This window comes from Felis catus, chromosome A2 (genome assembly GCF_018350175.1).
Source record: "Felis catus isolate Fca126 chromosome A2, F.catus_Fca126_mat1.0, whole genome shotgun sequence".
NCBI lineage: Eukaryota > Metazoa > Chordata > Mammalia > Carnivora > Felidae > Felis > Felis catus.
The window spans coordinates 166200402-166215677 of NC_058369.1; the positions used below are offsets into that span (position 1 = coordinate 166200402).

Consider the following 15276-nt stretch of genomic DNA (forward strand, 5'->3'; position numbering starts at 1 on the left):
AGTCCAAGATCAAGGTGCCGGCTGATCCCGTGCCTGGTGAGAGCTGTCCTCCCGGTTCATAGACGGCCGCCGCCATCTGGCTGCGTCCTCACAGGGCAGAGAGGGAGGGGCCGGGTGGGGGAGGGCGCTCTCTCTTCCTATCGGGGCGCTAACCCCGCCATGGGGTCCCACCCTCACGACCTCATCTAAGCCTAACTTCCTCCCAATGACCCCGCCTTGTAAAACCACCACCCTGGGGGTAAGATCCCAACCTACGAATTTGGGGAGGATACAAACATTCCGTCCCTGCCAGGTGCTCTTTGTTTAGTTTCCGGCTGGCAGAAAACGGGTGTTGGAGAGGAGTTGCTGAGGAGTGGGTGGGAGCCCTGGGGGTCAGGAGGAGGGAAGGAGGGGGAGGAAGGGAGCGGGACAGGGGCACGAGGGGAGAGAGGGAGGGAGGGGGTCCAACCCCAGGGACACTGCCTCCGAGCGGGGCTCCCCAGAGAGTCGGGATGGGCCGTCCTGCAAACCACAAGCTGCAACGCTGCCATCGGCCCCCGAGCCCCATCACCGCACGGATCGGATCGGGGAGCTAGAGCCCAGGGGAGGCAAGGCGGCTGCCCCCCAACCCGGAAAGGCAGCAGCACTAGGTGCTTCTTCCCGTCGCTGTGTTTTCTCGTGGGGAGAAGCTCCAAAGGCCAGGTTCCCGAGCCTCACGGGCGCCGCTGGGGCTCTCGGCCTCGCCAGCTCTGGGGGCCCAAGCCCCCGGCCAACACGGAGCCGGCCTCGGTGGAAACGGGTGTCAACGTCTGGGTTCCGAGCAAACCCCAGGTGGGGCCTCCTTGCTAGGAAGTCTCGCGTTGCATCAGCGGTGGCAGTTCTGGCGTTTGGTTTCCCGGGCTGGGATCTGGAGCGACGCAGGGGAGCGGAACGGCCCCAGTCAGCCGCACCCTCTACAGCGCGGCCCTCGAGCTGTGGTGCTCACCAGAACCCGCGACGGCGCTCTGCAAAGTGGACCGGAAGCCCCAGGACACCGACGCGCCCGTGTGCACCCGTCCGCACTTGAGAGGCACCACGCTGAACGCCGCGGCTCCGGCTGGTCTCTCTGCCCCAATTCCCCTTGGACCCAGAACCAACCACCTCACAGAGGCTTCCCATTTCCTGTGGGCCGGCGTCCGAACTCCTGAATCATACCTTACAGCGCCCCCAACCCCCAGGCCCAGTTTATCTCAGACTTCCCCTCCCCTGACTACCCTGCACACGCGGCCCGGCCACGCGGACAGGCTCTCCTCTCCCTGCACGAACCCCACACGCCGCTGCCCCTACACGCGCTAGCTGCCTTTACCGCGACTTCCCCTTTCACAACAATGATTCCCAGCCACTCGGACACCCCGGCCTGGATCATTCTTTCAGCGGCGGCCGTCCTGTGCAGGCAGGGAGCTTAGCTGCTCGCTGCCCTGTATTTACCAGATGTACTATTTACCATGACAGTCAAATATGTCCCCCAACATCGCCCCATGTCCCGTGGGGAACATCACCCAGTTGAGAGTCAGATCTGTTTAGATGCGAGGCCAGGTTCACGGGCTAATTGAACAACTCTGCACTTGCCCGACCCTGGGAGGCGGCATCGCCTTGGACCTCACAGCCTACGTGTCTTACCTGCCTCGTCTTAGGGCCCAGCCTTACTGCACAAAGCTGTCCCTCGCTTCTGTTCTGGAGGGTGTCGAGAGCTCTATGCCCATAGAGAGTTTATTCTGACTCGTCAAATATCTGTTTGCTAGATCTGAAGCCCTGGGAGGGCTCTGCTTCTGCTGGGGCTCCTGAGGCCTGACTCCTGTGACCAAAGAAGACTGCCGAGGTGACCGCGGGCCTCTCCAGGCTGGGCCGTTACAGGTACTGAAGCTTCTGCCTCGTCGCTGGGATCAGGCTGTGAGGACGCTCAAGCAGCCCCAGGTGAGGAGCTGAGGTCTCCCCCCACAACACCCAGGACGCACGAGGGCACCGCTTTGGAAGTAAGTCCTCCGGCCCCATCAGTCCTACGGAGGCTGGTGGCCAGAATCTGCCAGGCAGGCCACGCTCGAGTTTCCAACCCTTAGAAACGGAGCTGATACATGAGCATTACTGCTCCCGCCACTGAGTTTGGAGTAATTTGTTACATGGTGTCCGATAATATAACCCTGACCGCCCCTCCCCTCCCGTTAGCTATGGAAGAAGCTGGGGACGCACGGGATGCCCCATAGATGCAGCAGACTCCCCCCCCCCCCCCCCCCGTCTGGCTAAGGGAGTGGCCCCAGGCATCAGACACCTGCTCAATCGGGAGACGTTGCCAGGTGGGGGGAAGCAGGCCGGTGGCAGAATTCCCACAGACACTTTCTACTAGGCACCCTCGTTCTTGTCTCCCTTAGAAATGGGCCCCCAAGTTTTAGCTGGGCCCGTGGACATCCAGAGGAAAGAAACACAACTTCCGGCCTCCTTTGACTAACCTCTGGCCGCTGAAATGCACGTGCAGATGCCAAGAGGCGGCTCCCACCATCCCACCTTAAGAGGCCACAGGTGAGCACCCTGTCCCCTCACCGTCCTCTCTGTTCCCTCAGGGCCAAGCAGACACCCGTCCGTGACGTGGCCCCCACACATCGCTGCGAGCACAGCTCAAACCTCTAACGGGTGCTGCAGAATGTTTCTGTAAGGGCTGGCTATTCCAGACAACAAAGCCCTCGTGTTGGGCAAAGGCAGACGACATCACAGCCGTTCACCCTGCACAGAGCAAGGGCCGCGGCAACGATCTTGATGAACATTTATCGAAAGCTTGCTCGGTTCCAGGCACGGTTCTGTGCACGTCACGCGGATCCATGTACAATCCCGACACAATTCACACATCGATCTTCAACGCCCTGTGATGCTGTGTTCTTGGCTACATGTCGCAGACCAGGAAAGAAAAGGAACAGAGAGGTGCGGGCCCCGGCCCAGGTGAAGGACGATGGCTAGCGGCCAGAATGAGGCCCCTGCCACCACTGAGCTCCCCTCCAAAGGGGGCTCTCACTGGGTCCTAAGCCAGAGTTTAGCCCTATGTGGGCACGGGTGACCTGTGACCCATTGTGACCACCAAGCACTTGAATAATAGGTTTGGTTTTGGTTTGGGTGGTGCCGATTGGTTTGTTTTGGGGGGAAAGAGGACAGGAGGGGCCTTCTGCCCAGGCGCCTGGAGAGAAAGTGACTGGAAGGCTCTAACTCTGTGACAGGAGCTCAAGCCAGAGCTGACGGGCCCATTTCCCGGGAGAGAGGCAGGCGAGGAGCTTGGGAGGTGGGCGTTCTCCCCACTTCAGCGGGAACCCACAGAGCATCATCCATCCGGTGACTCCTCCGGGGGATCCGGGGCCACCCTGGCAGCCCAGGGTCTGCAGCCCGTGCTCTGCTGGTCGACGTGGCCGGACCCAGGGTCGTGAAGGGCTCCAGAGGGGACAGGCTGCCCCGTATGTCTGGACAGGCCACACACACAAGCGGGGCGGGGCATCTGTCCTGCCGATTCCACGGAAGCCCTGTGCCGGTGTCTGTGCTGGGCTCTCTCCCAGGCACTCTTGGAAAGGTGTTCTCAGAAGGCGAATGTCCCAAATTAAGACGGCAGCGGGCGGAGCCTGTGACATATAAATCACTGCCATCCATGAGACCCCAGGGGAGCTTGGGGTCTCTACTGTCATGGGTCAAGTAGATTTCGCTGCCCGTATTCCTTATGGGGAGGGGGCACCTTAAAACCAAACATATATAGCAAACTCGTTGACTAAAAATGCACCAAACAATGTCCCCAAATTCTGCTTTTGAACGCAAGCAGATTGTTGGAGTTTTATGCCTCCGATTATGTTAAGAAATGTACAGTTTCTAAATAACCATTTTTTACAGGCATCTTACTATCGTCTACAAGTCAGAATAATGATTTGTTGAATGAGCTATTCCTGCGCTCAGACGAAGAAGACAGCCCGTTGAGCTGGACGTAGATGACGGTCTCGGCCGTGTGCTGGGAAAGCGCGTCTCCGGGAGAAAGCCATTACAAGCGCCCGTCTGTAGCGTTTGCGGATTTCTGTGCCGTAAATACTTCTATTGCCGCCAATTTCAGAGGGTCAACCTAACATCCCTGAAAACAGAGCTGGACCGCGACGGGCAGGATTCCTTCTTGCGGCACCTTCCGTGAGGAGCGGCGAGCTTCTCTGGCCGCGGACCCTTCACATCTGGGGCCACCGTGGGAAGGGAGGGGGCGGGGCTCCTAGACGGGCCGGAGGATGCTTGCACTGGGAGAAGCTTCTGGCCGGGTCACAAAACCACACGCTCCATCCTGGCCGTGGTGTCCTCAGTGGCTTTGGGGGGGGGGGTGATCTTCCACAGATGGACCCAGCATCTTGCCACCTGATGTCAGGCCGTCTGGGGACAGGGGGAGTCTTTCTTCTGTGTCAGGCAGAGTGGGTAGAGACGGGGCGCGGCGGCTGGGAAGAGGCGGGGGTGACCTCCCCGTGATGCGGGGGACAGGAGGCGGCACTGATTGTCCTCCTTCAGGAGCCAGCAGCGCAGCACCGGCTCCACCAACGTCACGACGCACCACAGCTGTCGGCACTTGAGCACAGACGTCACAAACATTCCGCCACTGCGCTCGGCTCCGTGAACTCGTCCGCCGCCTGACAGTGACCCCCCTCCCCCCCTCCCCATCTCATCACAGTCTGGGGAACTCGGTGCCACACGTGAGGACCCTCGGGCAGCCCTAAGGGGTGGCAGGAGGGGAGGAGCAGGAGGGGAGGAACGGAGCCCCCCCCCCCTCCGCCAGCGGACTCCCCCGCTCGGGCTGCTTCCCGGCTGAGAGCTGGGCTGTGAACGTGAACCAGAGCGTCCAGCCAAACCGCAGCCGCATGCCCGTCCCTCAGAATCCAGACGATAACTGCTTGTGGGTTTTAGTCGGTAAATGGTGGGTTATTTGTTACCCAGCATGGGCAGCCCATACGATCCCAAACACTCGTCATCTGAACCCCTAACACATGAGGAAGCCGTCTGTCTGGACGCCTCGCTGGCCCCATGAGTGCCCCGGGGCTGGTCGTGAGGCAGGCGGGCCCCCTGCTAAAATGAAAACTCCTCCCGTCCATGAAGGTGCGCTCAGGAGCAGGACAATCCAGATGCTTCCGCAGCTTCCGACAGGCCTTAGCAGAGTGCCCCGCGCAGGAGGCCCCCGCCCTCCCTCCGGCCCCCGGGCAACTTCTCCCGGGTCTTCACACACGAAACTGAAGGCCTTTCCACTTTAGAAAGTCGCAAGATGCACCCTCATGACAAGCAGGACAGGGCGAGCGACAGCACACAATTGGGTCTGAGCAACCAGCCGAGTGAAGCCACCGGCTGGGCCCGCGGCAGCCGGAGGCGGCCAGAGAAACGCAGCCCCCCCGCCACTGCCCTGCTCCATGTCGTGTAGTCCAGCTCTGACTCTGCAGGGAGTCCCCAGTCAGCTCTCTGTGACATCGGCTAGTAATGGTGCTTTTTTTTTTTGCCTGCGGTTTTCTATGGTTCCCGCGGAGAAAGGGGAAGGGGGGGGGGGGGGGGCGCCTGCCGGCTTTGTGCCACGTTGCGTCAGGGCCTCACCACGCCGGGCACCAGGTGGCCACTGATAGGTAGCCAGGAATGTGATGGCAAACCACTGCGTTTGGTGGCTTACCCACCCCATTTCCCATCCCCCACACTCACTCAGGGCCAGTCCGCCAGCTGCCAGGACAGCTGGACGGATGCAGTTCTGTCCTCCGTGAGCGGGAGCGATGCTTGTGCCCGGCGTCCCGGGAGCTGCTTCGCGGGGGTGGGAGGGCGGTGAGAGGGGTTGGGGGGGCCCCCAGGCCGGGTGCGAGGGCCGGTCACCTGCCCCGCAGAAAGGACAGCTGCAGTGAGGAGAGGCCGTGAGGACCAACAGGTGGCGCTGGTGTGCAGAACACAAACGTGGAGTCCCACGAGCGGGCTACTCTCTAGGTCTCTGCTGCCGCTGTGTGTCCTGGGCCAAGTGTCCTAACCTCTCAGAGCCTAACTTTTCTCCCTGGTGGAACAGAGACAGGCGCTCAGAGGGGACAATGATGTGAGCTATGGATGGAAATTCCTGAAGTCGTGCTTGGCCGGCAGTCAATAAAGTGGAGCTAATATTGTTCGGAATGTCTAGAATTGGGTTTTTGTTTTTTTTATCTTTAACCAAAACAGTATGAAAAAGGCCTGACAATTCGCATTTGAACTGCATCCTGAAAAATATTTGGGGAACGGGTTTCCAGGCACTGGTAAGAACAGGAAACAGCTCGGTGCCCACGCACAGGCCACGTGAACTCTGGGGCTCCAGTCAATGCGCAACGTGACGGCCGCCTGAGGGTCCCCGGGGGCTCCGGTCCTGTGAAACGCGCGCTCGGTCAACGTGTGCGAGCCCCTCATCGTGCTGGCCTCTCTGCTTCCCGCCAGGCGAGCAGGGCCGGGCCGCGTCCAGCCCGCAGGCCTCGGGAGCGTCTCCCGCGGCAGGTGCGACCGGCGCACAGCCGCGGGCACCGAGGGGCGGGACCAGGGCCGCCGTCCCCGGAGCGGAGGGCAGGGCTCTCCCAGCCAGCCCCGCCCCCGGCCCCGCCCCCCCGCAGCTCGGCCCGCAGCTGAAGGACCCTGCAGGCGATCCCCGCCCCCACCAATCGATCCCGCTCCTCCAGCCGACCCCCGTCCCCCGCCCCCCAGCCCAGCCCCCCCACCACCCCCCGCCAGCCTCGCCCCCAGTCGACTTCCGCGACCTCCAGTCCAGCCCCGCCCCCTCGCTCAGCCCCGCCCCCCAGTCAACCTCCACTCTTCCCCGCCCCCCCCAGGCCAGTCCCCCTACCCGCTTACCCGCGCCAGCCCCGCCCCCAGTCGACCCTCGCCCCCGCAGCAGCCCCCACCCCAGGCCGGCACCAGGTGGGGGGCAGGGCTCCTCCCCGCCGGCTCAGGTCGCGCGTGGACGCCGCCCGCAGAGGGCAGCAGAGGCACGGCGCTGGGCCGCCCGCCCAACGGCGACGCTCGGGTAAGTGGCACGCGGGGGGCCGGGGCCTGGCAGGCGGCGCGGCGGCCGCGGTGGCAGCCCGGGAGCCTCGGCGGGAGGTGACACAGCCCGCGCCCACCCCCCACTCCCCCTCCAGCGCAGGCGGCACTGGCCCAGCTCAGAAGGGCGGGCTGTCGCGAGCAGGGGCAGCGGCAGCCGCGGAAGGGACAGGAGTCCGCACATCCGAGAGCTGCGGCCAGGGCGGCCAGGGCCTGAATGCAGCTCTGGGAACCGGTGCCGCCCGGCTCCTTCCAGCGGCCTCCTCGCGTCCGGAGCCCAAGCTGACGCCGGGGCCGGAAGCAGCCAGAGGCGGTGCCCGGGCCCCCACCCCCCAGGGCAGGGGGCCCGGCGAGGCCTGGGAGGCAGACAGGCCGCCAGGTGCAGCAGGCCGGGCGGGGAGATGCCTCACTCCTCGAGGACTTGCTCGGGGACGGCGGGCAGGGGCTGAGACCCCGCGGCCCCGCGGTCACCGGTTGAGTCCCCTCATAGGCCTGCTCGGAGACACAGAATCCGGCGCTCGGGAGAATGCTCACGATCGCATAAGGGCACGTTGGCTCTCCCTGCCCGGGCTGCGTGTCCCTTGTTTTCAGGTGTGCCTTGACTCACTCCTAGACCCGGCTGGCGAATGCCCACGGTCCCGGAGAACCCTTGGGGGGTTTCTAGACGCGGATCCCAGCCTTGCTGGAGACTCGATCCCCAGAACACCCGACCACCGCCCAACCTCCACCAATTAGCCATCTCGGAAACATCAGGTAACGTGGACTTCAGGGAGACTGTCCCCCTATGAGGGCTTCTCTGCAAAGCCCTGAACTTGGGGCGTTCAGAAGGACTCCTGCAGCCCTCACCCCAGGTCTGCTGGTTCCAAGTTCACTGATAGTTTGCATCTGTCCTTCCCTGCAGTTGGGCGCTGCCTTCCAGAACTAGCAGTGTGCCCACAGGTGCTCTGGCGAGTCTAACTGGGGCTGTTAATTGAGCATTTAACTCGCACCTGTAAGTGCGTCCATCTGTGCTGAGACTCTGTGACATCATTGTTTGGGGCGTGGGTGCCGTGTACCGTCTCCTCCGTGCAGCCTGCTAAGGTTTTATTCCCAAGAGGCGGCTTTGGTTTCCGGAGCTGCCCCGATGAGCGGTTAAAATGAGTGATTTTGCATCTGTAGGAGGTATTTGGAGTTTAGCTATGAATTATGGAGTCTCGTACCCAGCTCCTAAGTTCTGCTACGGTTCTATCCAAACCCGGAAAATAGCTTTGTTTCTTATTAATACAAGTAGAGACTTTTCAAAAGTTCAAATGTTTTTCTGGGGAAATGTGTGCCTCTGTGTTGTGTGTGTGTGTGTGTGTCTGTGTGTGCAAAGATACAAGCATAATTAATTTGCTGTCCTTCCTTCTTTAAATTCCGTACAAAAAGTCGTCACTTTTTTTTTTTTAACGTTTATTTATCTTTGGGAGAGAGATCTCGCACGTGCGGGGGAGGGACAGAGAGAGAGGGAGACACAGAATCCGAAGCAGGCTCCAGGCTCCGAGACGCGGGGCTCAAACCCACGAACTGCTAAGATCATGACCTGACACGAAGTCAGACCTTCACCAACTAAGCCACTCGGGTGCCCCCCCAAAATTGTCATTCTAAGGAAGAGAAGTTGTCAATGCAAAATGAACAAAGGCAGAGGAGGACAGATATTATGTGTTTTCACTCATTCGTGGATCTTGAGAAACTTAACAGAAGACCATGGGGGAGGGGGAGGGGAAAAATAGTTAGGAACAGAGAGGGAGGGAGGCAAACCGTAAGAGACCCTTAAATACAGAGAACAAAGTGAGGGTGGATGGGGGTGGGGGAGAGGGGAAAATGGGTGACGGGCACTGAGGAGGCACTTGTTGGGATGAGCAGTGGGTGTTGTATGGAAGCCAATCTGACAATGCACTATATTAAACAAAAAATAAAAAAAAATTTAAAGAGAGGGGCTGGCTTAGTCGGTTAAGCGTCCGACTTCAGCTCAGGTCATGATCTTGCAGTCTGTGGGTTTGAGCCCCGCGTGGGGCTCTGTGCTGACAGCCCGAAGCCTGGAGCCTGCTTCGGATTCTGTGTCTCCCTTTCTCTCTGCCCCTCCCCTACTCTCACTCGCTTGAGCGTGCGCTCTCTCTCTCTCTCTCTCTCTCAAAAAATAATACATTTAAAAGAATTTGTTTAATTTTAAAGAGGAAAAGAGTCTTCCTCGAGCCCAAGTTAGGACAGCTGCCCAGGGTACCTGTCTTCACAAAGAAGAGAGTCCTCTGGGGAAGGGTCATGTGGTACAGGGTTATACGTTTGTGTTTTTTCCTTTTCACAAAGAGTTACAAATCGTCATGACAAAGGACATTCCAAACAGTTACAGACTTTGTTTTATGTTTTTATTTTTATTTATTTATTTATTTATTTATTTTTTAACATTTATTTATTTTTGAGACAGAGAGAGACAGAGCATGAACGGGGGGAGGGCCAGAGAGAGAGAGAGGCACAGAATCTGAAGCAGGCTCCAGGCTCTGAGCTGTCAGCACAGAGCCTGATGCGGGGCTCGAACTCACGGACCGTGAGATCGTGACCTGAGCGAAGTCGGACGCTCAACCGACTGAGCCACCCAGGCGCCCCTATGTTTTTATTTTTTAATCTATTTTATGTTTTTAGTGTGTGCAAGGCTGTATGAATTTAATCTTACGGGAACCAGGGAGATTTTCTTTTTATGTCTGCAATGCTCCTTTTGGTTATTTATTTATTTTTTAACAAAGCAGATGTACAGTGTGTACACGGGACAGAAATAGAGCCCACGCTCGGAGGTTTTGCTGAGTCGTTCTGACCTTGGTAAATGTTCAAGTCTAGCTTCCCTGGGAGCCCAGGAGCAGGACCCACAAACATCAAAAGTTGAAATTTTCCTTTATCATTTCCCCTTTTTTGATCAGTAATCTTTCCTCAGAAAGCATTGACGATCAACCTTATGTTTTCCGGTCCCTTGGTGCCAGGGTGCCTGGCTTGTCTGTCCAGGGCCCATCAAGTCCCTGTTGCTAGGTATGAACATACTGTATTTTTTCACCCCTAGTTCCTTGTTGGGGACTTACTGTAACAGAACCGGTGGGAAGCTTAAAAGTGATAACATGTTCTCTATAAAGTCCAACCGGTGAGCAAACAGTACGCGTGCTTGGCTTAGACTGTCTGTTTTTGCGTCTGGTAAAACATTTAAAACAATGACTCGTGGACAGAAAAAGAATTCTAGTAAGTACAACTGGAAGGAACCAACGTGATGTTGGAATCGACTTAGGCAGGAGAAAAATCCAAAGAGCCTTGATTAAAAGGTGGGAAAATTCTTGATCATTCAAGAGGGAAGCTAGAACGTGTTCCCACTGAGGAAACATACGCGTAACATACGTTCCATGGTGACTCTGGGGCAGAGACTTCACGAAATTCAGTCCCCCGTCAGGAGGTTATCTCAGGACCAGGAGAGGGGGCTGTGGGCGCACTCTGAGGGCTGGGATAACCTGGATGGGGTCTCTCATCTCACATAAGGAAAGCAGGGCCTTGCTTGTTACCAGACAGGAACCCGATGAGTCCAGACTGCTGCAGGGACAGCCAGCGGGTTTGTTGGTGGGGACTGGGAGACGTAATAGCCAGTTATAGCCAGTTAGGGAGAAGCACTTCTCTGAAAAGCAGGCTTTCAGTTTTCTGGTAATTTCTACCTCATTAACCCTATGGGGCATGGATTCAATTCCTCCCTGAGTTACGACTTTTCCTCAATCTTGAAGAATTGGGGGTGATGGCGCTTTGGCTACTTCCTTGTCTCCTCGGGTGAGGTAGGTGTCGGGTAAAGAGCAGTTTTGGTAAACCTTAGCTGTAACGTGCCTACACGCAGGGCTAAGCAGAAAGTTCTAACCTGTAGGTCACTGCAGCAAGGGAAACAGAAGCAACACGGTGTCAGACATGTGGAGACTTTTCCGGTTAGAATTTCCCATCGTGAGTCCTTCGTTGCATTTCTATGGAGCGTGAGCGGAGCTCTGTCGATTTAGGTGTGTGGTCGGGGCTTTGAAACAGAAGGATTTGACCCACTTGTGACTTTTGGTCCCTTGTGCTAATTGAGGGGGCATCAGAGGTAGTTATATTTTTCTACATAGTTTGGCACTACGTGACGTTAATTTCATTCCCAAGTGTATTCCAAGCAATCGTAACGGTGTAGTCAGGGGTGGGAGTCTCAAAAGTTGATCTGATCCCAGTGGGTATCCAAGAGAATGGACCAGTAAGCCAGTCTCTGCCACCTTAAAAAAGGAGGTGGGGGGCAGGGGCCTCTTGTACCCATGTGACTTGCTGCCTGATTATCTGGGTCCTTACTTCCCAGGAGTTCATCTAGGTGCGGCAAGTGGTGTTGGCTTTTGTATACACTCTGCCTTGTTCAGCAGGCAGTAAGGTTAATTAATGAGAGGCATTTCTATGGAAACAAAAGGAAAACACAGGTAATGGTTGGAGCAAGTTATAAACCCAGTGTCTGAGTCCTGGATGCTGCCAGTGAGGTATCTGTATGACAGGCTTCAAGCATCCTCAGGCGGAGTGGGGGCAGGCGGCAGCAATCTGATGGATTTTTCTGGCTCGTAGTTCAGATGTCTCTGGTGATCCTGTGTGTGGCCCATAGAGCGACAGACACTAAGAGGGCCTCTACATGAGCCATTGTGGCCTGAGTTTCCCGCACCTCCCAGTCCATGAACATGGAATATCTTTCCATTTCTTTGTGCTATCTTTGATTTCTTTCATCAGTGTTTTGTGGATTTCAGAGAACAGGTCTTTCACCTCCTTGGTTAAGTGAATTCCTGGGTATTTTATTATTTTGGGTGCTATTGTAAATGGGATCGTTTTCTTAATTTCTCTTCTGCAGCTTCATTATTAGTGTGTAGAAATGCAATGGATTTCTGTGCATTGATTTTGTATCCTGTGACTTCGCTGCATTAATTTATCAGTTCTGGTAGGTTTTTGGTGGCGTCTTTTGTGTTTTCTACGTACGGTATCATGTCATCTGAAAATGGCGAAAATTTTGCTTCTTCCTTACCAATTTAGATGCATTTTATTTCTTGTCTGATAGCTGTGGCTAGGACTTGCAGTACTGTGTTGAATACAAGTGGTGAGAGTGGACATCCTTGTCTTGTTCCTAACCTTAGAGGAGAGGCTCTTGGTTTTTCCCCATTGATTATGATATTGGCTGTGAGTTTTTCATCCATGGCCTTCACTATGTTGAGGTATGTTCCCTCTACACCTACTTTGTTGAGGGTTTTTATCTGGAATGGATGTTGTATTTTGTCAGATGATTTTTCTGCATCTGTTGAAATGATCACATGGCTTTTATCGTTTCTCTTATTGATGTGATGTGCCATGTTGATTGATTTGTGAACACTGAACCGCTCTTGTATCCTAGGACTAAATCCCACTTGATCGTGGTCAATGATTTTTTTAATGTATTGTTGGATTTGGTTTGCTAATATTTTGTTGATGATTTTTGTATCTGTATTCATCAGAGATGATTGGCCTGTAGTTCTTTTTTTGTGGTGTCTTTATCTGGTTTTGTATCAGGGTAATGCCGGCCTCATAGAATGAATTTGGAAGCTTTCCTTCCTCTTTTATTTTTTGGAATAGTTTGAAAAGAATAGATATTAACTCTTCTTTAAAACTTACATAAAATTTGCCTGTGAAGCCATCTCATCCTGGGCTTTTGTTTGGTGGGAGTTTTTTTTTTTTTTTATTACAAATTCAGTTTTATTGCTGTTAATCAGCCTGTTCAAATTTTCTATTTCTTCTTTGTTCAGTTTTTGGAGGAGGCTGTAAGTTTCTAAGAATTTATCCATTTCTGCTAAGTTGTACAATTTGTTGGCACATAACTTTTCATAATCTCTTACACTCCTTTGTATTTCTGTGGTGTTGGTGGTTATTTCTCCTCTGTCACTTCTGATTTTGTTCATTTGAGCCCCTTGCCTCCCTGTCCCTCCCTCCCCCCCTCTCTGTTTTTGATGAATCTGGCTGAAAATTCATCAAATTTTGTGCTTTATCAAAGGACCAGCTCTTGGTTTCATGGACCAGTTCTATTGTTTTTGTATTTTGTTTTTGTTTTTTTTTTTTTAGTTTCTATTTTGATTATTTCTACTCTAATATTTATTATTTCCTTCCTTCACTGATTTAGGGTTTTGTTTGTTCTTTTTTTTCCATAGCTCCTTTAGGCATATGGCTAAGTTGGTTTTTTGAGATTTTTTTTCTTTCTGAGGTAGGCCTGTACTGCTATAAATTTCCCTCTTAGAACAGCTTTTGCTGCATGCCAAAGATTTTTGGACCATTGTGTTTAAATTTTCATTTGTCTGCATGTATTTTTTGATTTCATCTTTTATTTCTTGGTTGAACCATTTATTGTTTAGTAGATGCTATTTAACCTCCATGTATTTAGGGTCTTTCCAGATTTTTTTCTTGTGCTTGATTTCTACTTTCATAGTGTTGTGGTCAGAAAAGATTCATGGTATGACTTTGGTCTTTTTAAATTTGTTGACAGTTGTTTTGTGACCTCATACATGGTCTATTCTGGAGAATGTTCCATGTGCACTCGAAAATAATGTGTATTCTGCTGTTTTAGGATGGAATGTTCAGAATATATCTCTTAAGTCCATCTGGTCTAGTGTGTCATTTTAAGGCACTCTTTCCTTGTTGATTTTCTTTTTGGATGGTTGTTCCATTTATCTAAGTGGGCTGTTAAACTTCCCTATTATTGTGTCACTATGGATTATTTCCTTTATGTTTGTTATTAGCTGCCTTATGTATTTGGGTGTTTCCATGTTAGGTGCATAAATATATACAATTGTTGTATCTTGTTGGGTTGTTCTCTTTATGATTATGTAGTGTCCTTCTTTGTCTCTTATTGCGGTCTTGCTTTAAAGTCTGTTTTGTCCAATCTTTTGCCACCCCAGGTTTCTTTTCGCTTCTATTTTCATAATAAATACTTTTTCAATATGCATATGTCTTTAGGTCTCAAATGAGTCTCTTGTGGGTACCATAAAAATGGATCTTGCTTTTAATCCATTCTGTCACCCTGTGTCTTTTGATTGGAGGGTTTGGTCCATTTATAGTCAAAGTAATTATTGACAGATATGTACGTATTACCATTTTGTAACTTGTTTTAGTAGTTATTTTTGTTCCTTCCTTGGTCTCTTCTTTCATGATGTGTTGGCTTTCTTTAGTGATATTCTTATATTCCTTTCTCTTTATTTTTTTGCATGGCTATTACTGGTTTTTCATTTGTGGTTACCATTCGGTTTGTATATAATATCTTATGCATATAGAATTCCATATTAATTTGATGGATGCTTCAGTTTAGACCCGTTCTGGAAGCACTAAATGTCTACTCCTCACCCCCACCACATACACACATTTGAAGTATATGATGTCATACTTTACATTCTTTTATTTTGTGAGTCCCTGAGTCACTTTTGTAGATATACTTAATTTTGCCGCTTTTGTGTTTCCTACTTTTCTTACTCCTACTTATGGTCTCTCATTTTCACTCAAAAGAGTCTTCTTTAACATTTCTTTTAAGGCTGTCTTAGTGGTGATGAATTCCTTTAACTTTTGTTTGTGTGGGAAACTCCTTCTCTTTCTATTCTGAATGATAACTTTGCTGGATGCAGTATTCTTGGCTGGAAGTGTTTTGGTTTTTTGTTTTTTCTTTCAGCACTTTGAATACATCATGCCACTCCCTTCTGGCCTGCAAAGTTTCTGCTGAAAACTCAACTGATAGCCTTATGGGGTTTCCCTTGTAGGTAACCTTTTTTTTTTGGTCTCATTCTGTTTTTAAAATTCTCTGTATCACTTCTTTTGCCACTTTAATTACTATGTTTCTTGGTGTGGACCTCCTTGGATTGATTTTTTTGTGGGCTCTCTGTGCCTCCTAGATCTGGATTTCTGTTTCCTTCCCCAGATTCAGGAAGTTTTCAGCTATTATTGCTTTAAATAAATTTTCTGCCCCCTTCTTGCTCTTCTCCTTTTGGGATCCCTATAATGCAAATGTTATTATATTTGATGGTGTCTCCATGTTCCCTTAGTCTATTTTCATCTTTTGTTATTTTTTTTCTCTCTCCTGTTCAGCTTGATTGCTTTCCATTACTCTATCCTACAGGTTGCTGATCTATTCTTCTGCTTCCTCTAGTCTACTATTTATTCCCTCTAGTGTATTTTTAACTTTTTAAGTTCACTTATTGTATTCTTCAT

The 15276-nt window shown here is 52.5% G+C and overlaps 3 long non-coding RNA genes across 7 annotated transcripts in view; all 3 read left to right on the forward strand.

Annotated features, from left to right (window-relative positions):
• Nucleotides 1–437: 437 nt before the first annotated feature.
• On the forward strand, nt 438–4076 carry LOC123384169. Its single transcript, XR_006594905.1, has 2 exons — nt 438–1932; nt 2385–4076. It is a non-coding gene; the product is annotated as an uncharacterized LOC123384169 (long non-coding RNA).
• A 179-nt stretch (nt 4077–4255) lies between these two features.
• On the forward strand, nt 4256–6138 carry LOC123384167. The gene is made up of 3 exons (XR_006594903.1): nt 4256–4703; nt 5104–5478; nt 6038–6138. It is a non-coding gene; the product is annotated as an uncharacterized LOC123384167 (long non-coding RNA).
• Nucleotides 6139–6870: 732 nt separating this feature from the next.
• LOC123384165 overlaps nt 6871–15276 on the forward strand; it is a 30081-nt gene continuing 21675 nt past the window's right edge. For 2 of the 5 annotated variants that reach the window (XR_006594894.1, XR_006594895.1), the window contains exon 1: nt 7038–7782. This is a non-coding gene — a long non-coding RNA (uncharacterized LOC123384165). Of the gene's footprint in view, nt 7013–7033; nt 7783–7930; nt 8110–15276 lie in introns of those variants that run through there. The other 3 variants (XR_006594896.1, XR_006594897.1, XR_006594893.1) reach the window with 3 other exon arrangements.